At 41.0% G+C, this 8,505-nt stretch overlaps 1 long non-coding RNA gene across 1 annotated transcript; it reads left to right on the top strand.

Annotated features, from left to right (window-relative positions):
- Positions 1-6,597: 6,597 nt before the first annotated feature.
- LOC116073542 lies at positions 6,598-7,888 on the top strand. Its single transcript, XR_004111864.1, has 2 exons — positions 6,598-6,684; positions 7,745-7,888. It is a non-coding gene; the product is annotated as an uncharacterized LOC116073542 (long non-coding RNA).
- The last annotated feature ends 617 nt before the right edge of the window (positions 7,889-8,505 follow it).

Here is an 8,505-nt window from a genome sequence, read left to right as displayed (position 1 = left end):
CATCTAGAAGGAAACCCCTCCAACTACACTTTACTAAACCAGCAAAAACCTAACTAGTTTTTGAATATTTGTCCTTTACCCATAGATAAGTATAATCCTCAATTCATGAAGAAAGCTTTCCTTTTTTAGTGGGGAGAGACAATTACAGAAAATAACAAACAATCAAACTGTAGAGTTTTGAAGCACAGTCCCAATGGATACATTTATACCTCATTTTCTTTCTCTACCCATCTAATATAAGAAATGTAATGTGCCAATATACTGTCATTGGCTTTATTTCTATATTTTAAGTGTAATACAATTTAGATACAATTTTAAATTAATTGTGTTGGATTTCTGAATCAAAAATATATAAAAGGCCCATGGTTGTTGTTTTATAATGGGATAATTTACAATCTGCGGTCCTGAACAGGAAAAAACTGTCCTCCTTGGAGTTACTAGATACTAACATTATTTGGGAGCAATGTTGCTAAAATGTTTTAATTTTTCAAAGATTATTAATGTTTGCATGGATTCTTCTATACATAATATATACTTACTAATGGCAGCTTCATAAATTAGTTTTGAATACTTTGTTACAAGGCAATTTATTACATTAACAAGAACCTCTGTAAAAAGGCATGTGTCGTCTTCTACTTCACTCAAAATAACTTTCCTTTTTATTTAAATGCTACTTTGTATTGCTGTAGCTCTTGACTTTTGTGCTACCCTTTTGAATTGCTTTATGATCACATAATTGGAACTGAGTAGGGACTAAATGCACCTAAGCTGCTCACCAAATGCATAATTATTGTCAGGAAGGCTAAAAATGTCGAGTGTCTGTCAACTTTAAACCAAGTGCACATGGGGTGCAGAGGTGGAAGATGGAAAGCACAGCTGGAGGTAATGATCACTCTGAGCTTCTTGCTGCTGCAAACATGGCATTTCGAAATTCACGAGCATTCCTTTTAAATGTTGAAAACTCTTTGCAAAACAAACCATACATTAACTAAAGCACTCACGACTGCACAGCCTACACACGGACCTGCCCATGATTTTTAGAAAGGTTTTTTTTTTATTTCCCATGCAACTTCAAAAGAAAGAGTCATAGGTCTTTTCCTTCAGAAAAATGCATCCAAAAAAGGCGGAAAATAATTTGCCATCTATCGCTAAGAAACACGCAGCACTTACCTTGGCATTCTTCAGTCTCTTGTAAGATTTGAGCTGAACTTTGATCACATATTCCAAACAGTAATATCTCATAAGAGCCATTTCTACTTAGAAACAGGCAGCAGCTATTGGGGACTGTCTTAGGGTTTCTATTCCTGCACAAACATCGTGACCAAGAAGCAAATTGGGGACGAAAGGGTTTATTGAGCTTATTTCCACATTGCCGTTATCACCAAAGAAAGTCAGGACTGGAACTCAAGCAGGTCAGGAAGCAGGACCTGATGCAGAGGCCATGGAGGGATGTTCCTTACTGGCTTGCTTCTCCTGGCTTGCTCAGCCTGCTCTCTTATAGAACCCAAGACTTCCAGCCCAGGGATGGCACCACCCACAAGGGGCCCTACCCCCTTGTTCACTAATTGAGAAAATGCCCCACAGCTGGATCTCACGGAGGCACTCCCCCAACTGAAGCTCCCTTCTCTGTGATAACTCCAGCTTGTGTCAAGTTGACACACAAAACCAGCCAGTACAGGGACCCTGCAAGCCTCATGGCAGGTGGGGGAAATATGTGGACAAAATGAAGAGTGAGCTGAAGGGGTTCGCAACTCATAGGAAGAGCAACAATATCAACCAACCAGAGTCCCCAGAGCTCCCAGGTACTAAACCACCAACTAAAGAGTGCACATGGTGGGACTCATGGCTCCAGCCACATATGGAGCAGAGGATGGCCTTATCAGGCATCAGTGGGAGGAGAGGTCCTTGGCCCTGTGAAGGCTTGATACCCCAGTGTAGGAGAATGCCAGGGCAGGGCGGCAGGAATGCTTGGGTGGGTGGAGGAGCCTCCTCATAGAAACAGAGGGAGGGAGGAAGGGATAGGTGGTTTCCAGAGGGGAAACTGGTAAAGGGGAGAGCATTTGAAATGTAAATAGATACAATATTCAATTAAAAAAAAACAAAGAATGAAGTGATTGGGTCAAAAACTTCCAGTTTGACCTCATGGTTTATTTGTTTGAGACCTGAGAGGTGAGAGACTTTCAGAACTCAAAGTGGAGGGACCTTAGTTGAAATGTCCTACAGTGGGCAGAGGGAACTTGTAGAGCCCACCTCCAGCAGAAAGACAGGGCATTAAGTGAGGGATGGGGTTGCCATTCCATAGTCAAAACTCTGATCCATAACTGTTCCTGTCTGAAAGAACTGCAGGGATGGAAGTGGAGAGGAACCAGAGGGAAGGAAGGTCCAGCAACAGGCCCAAATTGGGATCCAGCTCAAGGGGAAGTCCCAAGGTCTGACAATATTACTAAATCTATGGAGTGCTCACAAAAAGGGACCTATCATGACTGCCCTCCGAAGGACCCAGCAAGCAGGTGAAAGAGTCAGATGCAGATATTTGCATTCAACCAATGGACAGAAGCTTCTGACCCCTGTGGTTGAATTAGGGAAAGACTGGAAGAAGCTGAGGAGGAGGGAAATCCTGTAGGAGGATCAGCAGTCTTGGTTTACCTGGACCCGGAGATCTCTCAGACACTGGATCACCAACCGGGCAGCATTCGCCAGCTGATATGAGGCCCTCAACACATATACAGCAGAGGACTGCCGGGTCTGGGTTCAGAGAAGGTGCACCTTCAAGAGCCTGGAGGCCCAAGGGAATTTAGTGGTCTGGTGGGGTGAGTGGTGGGAGGTGGGGTCATCCTAGTGGACATAGTGGGCAGGGTGGAAGTATGGGATGTGGAACAGTCACAGGGTGGCCTGAGAGGAGAATAAAATTTGGAGTGTAAGTAAGTAAGTAAGTAAGTAAATAAATAAATAAATAAAAGATTAAAAAGTAAAGATTTAAGCATAGTAAAACATTGGGAAAAGGTTTCCACATGGCAATTAGCATAACGAAACTTTAGGCATAGCTACATAGAAACTCCCTAGCAAAGGAGCAAAGTACCTGTGACCTCTACAATAAGAATGAATTCTATTGGCTGGTAAATGGAGCTCAGGGCTAGGGCCTAGAGGAAGGATCTGTGTGGTAAGCATAAGGATGGATTCTATTGGTGGAGGATGCAAAGCCCCATGATGCCTTTCCCATAGGGATGAGTTCCATTCACAGAGAAAAAAACCCCAGGATTAAGGCTTAAACAATTCTTAGGCTATTAGAGGAATTCACAGGGTGGCTTGCTCTTACTGGAAGCAACGGGTCATGAGGTTGTTTGCCTTACTTTCACTGGCATTCCAGATGACTGGGTGTACTCATTCATGTCTTTCCATTGAAGAAAATAGGCCTGCGTGATTGACAATACGGTTCCTCCAAGGCCTACACTAACCTGTGTTTCCTACAATGAGCCCTTTTACTAAGAAGCAAAGCTACTAACTAGTAGCTTATATATGAATACCGTTGCTTCTCCCACATCTTACGTTGGCAGAATTCTTTCTAAGCAGCCTTTTGTAATTGGATAATTTAGTAGTACACAGCTCACCTTCCCTTCTGCTGATGAAACTTAAGTCACATTGTTGCTTCTAATCCTGGGTGGAAGGAAAGTCACTTCACATGTGTAAGAATCCTGCTTCTGAAGTCAGGGGACTGGAGTATGAGCTTCCAGCTGGGAACTACCTTTCAACCTCTGTAATAGGCCTTTTGTAAATGATAAATCCTTTTATAAAATTCAGGCAGTATTATCCACTATACAGGGTGGCCAGAATCCATAAAACCTACCTGGAGGAATGCCATTCCAATTCATTGCTACTGCTTTTCAGATGAGAAAAATAAGGTCCTGAATATCTAAGTCATTTGCTGGGGAAAAAAGAAAAAGCAACTGAAAGCTGCTATCCTTACTGATCAATAGTCATTATTGAAGGGACTCCCCAAACTTTACAATATATTGAAAAGTTTATGACTCAAACAGGAAAATGATTCTTTCAGTCAAAGGAGGAAACCATTTATACCGACAGAGGGCAAATAACTGAACTGAATTGGCCCAAATATGAGTTTCTACTGACAAAGTAAAGGCTTCTTTCTGAAGGATTCTGGGATGAATGATTATTTTTACACAGCTTCCCCACAGTTCTCCCACATCGAACACTAGTCACTGAAGTAAGATGCATTGTGTATTAAGGAGACCCATGAAGGCATGTGGAGCAGGCACTGTCTTGTGCTGTGATAAATGTGTTTGCTGTCTGGTGACCCTTACAGGCCTCTATGGGTCTACAAAGGATGAATGTCCACTAAGGAAATTGTTTTCCTTTTGGTTGAGGAAACATTACAGGCACACAGAAGGAAAGAAATTGGATTTGTTTTATTCCAAGGATTAGAAGTATACATTTCACTAGCACCTTTTATTTTTCTTGTGGAGAAAAATTGTGAAGTCCAGTATAACTCTAAAATATATAAAGTCCCACCTGAAGGTTTCTTATTTTAGGAAATGGGGCAGTACCACATTATGAGAAAAAAAAAGCTAGTGAGGAGGATACTAAGGATATGTTTAGATTTTTTATACTTAGAGATTTATAAACAGAATTTTCCGGGGGGGGAGGTTTTATTTATGGGAGAGTGTGGAGCTCACATTTGTCAATCAACCTGAGAATGACCACTACCAAAAGATGATAAGCTGGGTGATGCTTCAACTGTCACGGGCACCTGCACCTAACCATTCTAAAACCTTCGGGCTCATTAGAACCAAGGCTGCCAGCCTGTTCTCATCTTCCACTGCCCGACTATTTCTGCTTGACTGTCTCTTAGCAGCTTTCTGCAGTAGGGGCTTCATCTACCTTGAACTCTTGGAGGGTCCACACTTAGTGGATTCTTTGACTCTGGTGCTGATATTGTGTCCTCTGGGGCAGCAGCTAGCTGTCATCTCAGTATTTACCACTTGATGTTCGGAGAACATATTGCCCTAGTATCTATCTGTGGCCCTCTTCCCCCTTTCTACTCTGCGGAGCCAAAGGCTTTGCTCTGTGGCAGTCTCACCCTCCGAGTTCCCCAGAGCCATGACCCAGTGCACCATCTGCCACCATTCCCTAACCACTGGCCTATTTAGTTTTTGTGTTTACTCATTCTAAATTCACTCATTAAGAAATTGCCAGGCTATCCAGGACTGTTTCAGGGTAAGAGGTTTGAGGGGGGAAAGAATGCTTTTGACCTTAATGAATTGTGGCAGATGTATGAACTTTAAGTCATCCCAGCTATAATCATTGTTTAATGTTGGCTCTGCTCATTGAAATGGATGTTAGGTTCTGATGCAAGATTTTAACTCTTTGTATACTAAAACTGATCTTAAAGAGATTGTTTTGCTCACTTCACTACTTCAGGTACACAGCTTTTCCTACCCTTTTATATGTGTATAATGTTAACGGCACTAAGTAGAATCTTATAAATCAGGGCAAATCTCATTTCACACGTTTATCTTAACTAACCAGTCATATTCAGGAATATAAAAATCAACTCTTACACTGAAATAAATAACAGTATCTGCCTCATTATCATGACCCATGCTTCATTAGCCGAGGGTTGTAAAATGTCTCAGAGAAATGTTTGGCAAGCTGAACTAATTCATATCTTAAAACACAATTTATGTTTCACAGATTGGTACATAACACCGTACTTGATAACCTGTCTGCCCAGATCTCTATGGATGCTGCATGCTGATGTCAACAGGAGACAGCCTCAGACAGAAATGTATTTACCAGGGGAGAATGTTTGAGAAATATGAATAGGCTTTGAAATTTCACATTTGAGGATTGTGTTTCTTAAACTCTGGTATTAATTTGAAGAAATAAACTAATTTCATTTATATGCAAATATTCAAACCAAGGTTCAGTCAGGGGAATTTCAGCGTTCTAAAAGGTTACTATATTCTATTTGCAGATTCAGCTAAGTTGCAAACATATTAATTAAATGAAATGAAACTCCATCAGCATTTCATACATGCACTCATTTTTCAAAAAACAATGTTGGCTTGATATTTTCTTTTGGGAGGGATTTCCACAAATTCAGTTTACACAAGGTGTTGTGATCATAAGAAGAGAAAGAGCTATAAGAATATGTTCTGGCGAGGTGTAGGGGAAAGGGGTGCTTCGATAGGCCGTGCCGAGGCATCCCCTCCCCCTGAGGGACCAGACACACACCGGTATAGTATAGAATAGTTTATTTAGGGTATGGAGAGGAGAGTTAATAGGGTAGCTGTAGCCGCCTGCAGCCACGCATATGAATGAATTTTCTGGAATGGGATTCAGGGCCTGAAAAAATTAAGGGTACCGGAAATGCTGGAAGGGGTTTGAAAAAATGGGACCAACACAAGGTGAGTTTTCAGTCCGCCATCATTAATGAATTCTCTTTGTTACAAGCCAACAGGTAGATAAAGCAAAACCCCTCCCCCAAGTCCGTCAGCAACTTGGCCCAATCAGCAGCTTCATCTTCAGTCTCTGGAGGCGGGACTTCCGGCATAACAGGAACTTTTAGAGAGCAATGGCTATTAGCAGGAGGTTGGAGAGAGGCGTGGCTATATGTGACAAGGTGGGGTCTGACAGAATCAGCCCTCAGCTGTAGGAGGGTCACAGGTAGGAGTGACAGAGAAAGTCAGAGAGAAGGAGAGAGTAGAGAAGTAGGGGATGGTCATGACCACATGGAGAGAGGGGGGACAAAGGGGCAAGAGACAAGGGAGAGAAGCAGGAGTAAGAGAGAGAGGAGGAGAGAGCAGCCCCTTTTATAGGGCCAGGCCTACCTGGCCATTGCCAGGTAACCATGGGGCGGAGCATACCTGGCTGCTGTCAGGTATCTGTGGGGTGGAGTTTATACAGAATGCTAACACAAGGCTTTCCTCTACCCCTCCCTCTCCTCCCATCCTGAAGGTCCTGAGGAAGAAGACTCCTCTGAGCTCACTCAGGCTAGGAAAGCTTTGGAGCTCTGTATCTCAGCTCTGCTTCTCTGTTTCTCATGGCCATGGGCTCTTACTTCCTGATGAGCACTACCTTTCTGGTCATTTTACCCTCTCTGTGGCAATCCAGAGCAGTGCCTGAAGTCCCTCCCGGGGCCTCCAATCATTTACATCACTCTGCCACATAATCTATGACTCCAGATAGAAAAAATAAATTCTCTTTCTAAAGTCTTGCCCATCTAGGTAACTGAGAACAACCTTCATGCTCTAAATTACATAGCTATTACATTACATAGCTCTAAAGCCCATTTCCTGTGTGAAGCACCCGTGGGCAGACTTCAGAGATTACGACACCATTCTGTCTGCCATAGTCAACTTTCTCTATTAGCTATAAATTTCACTGATGAATGCTCTTAGTTCGACATCTGTTCTTATAATTTAATCCCTTATATTCTCTAAGATGGATACTTAGATTGCCTTCAAATCTACCTTCCTTTAAAAAATAGTTAAGTAGTATTACTAGATTTCTCCTGCTTCAGCTGCAGCCTAATAGTTATTTATATTCATGATTCCTTAGATTAAATTTTTTCCTATTGTTTGTTTTAATTGGTACAATTTTACTGCATATTCCTTGATTAAAATATTGATCAGTTTGTTATGTGTCATGACTATTTACTTTCACTGTTTTGGTCAAAGAAATAGCCAACCTTTCTAATTCTTGACATTTGTTGTATTTTGTACAGTGTCTAAAGAAGCTAGGGAAGGAAGCATTGAGCAGGTCACTGGAGAGAGTACTTATTCTGCAGTGACAATAAACCATGTCAATTGTTCCCAATCTCCTGTAATGCCACTGCTGTTATTAATATTAATTACAGTTTGGAAATCTGTTGGTGAGTGTAAGATTTTGTCCATCTGAGTATTATTATTTTGTTAGATTTGTATATCCCTCTCTTTAGTTTTACTATACTTTTTTTTTAATTAAGGAACATATGAAGTAGTATTTCTGTGTGCATCACTTTTTAATATTATTACTTTTGTGTTAATTTGTCTCATTTATTTGATTTGATATTATTTCCTTTTGGAGCACAGAATTCTAAATCTACACTAGCTTTCTTTTCTGGAAAAGAAGTGGTCTATAATTTTGACCATTTTGCCTTCAGGGTATCCATGGTTTTGTATCAATCTTGTAACCTTGTACTTGCTTATCCACACTGACAAAGATTTGTATTTACTTTTTGGGTGGATTTAAAACTCTCTAATTATTGACACATTACTCTATAGTTTTGTTATAGGATTTTTTTTTTTGCTTTACTTGTTTGAAGATTTTGTATTACATTTAAGATATTTTTGTGTTTGTATGTATGGGTATGTATGGGTATGTTCATGTTAATGTATCTAAGTGTCTATGTTTAGATGAATGCATAGCTTGTGCACATGTATGTTGAAACCACAGGACAAGGCACCTTTGGCTGTTATTCTTCCATTGCTGTCATCCTTGTTTTTG

This window comes from Mastomys coucha, unplaced genomic scaffold, assembly GCF_008632895.1.
Source record: "Mastomys coucha isolate ucsf_1 unplaced genomic scaffold, UCSF_Mcou_1 pScaffold23, whole genome shotgun sequence".
Classification (NCBI taxonomy): domain Eukaryota; kingdom Metazoa; phylum Chordata; class Mammalia; order Rodentia; family Muridae; genus Mastomys; species Mastomys coucha.
This window is presented reverse-complemented; position numbering and strand designations above follow the sequence as displayed.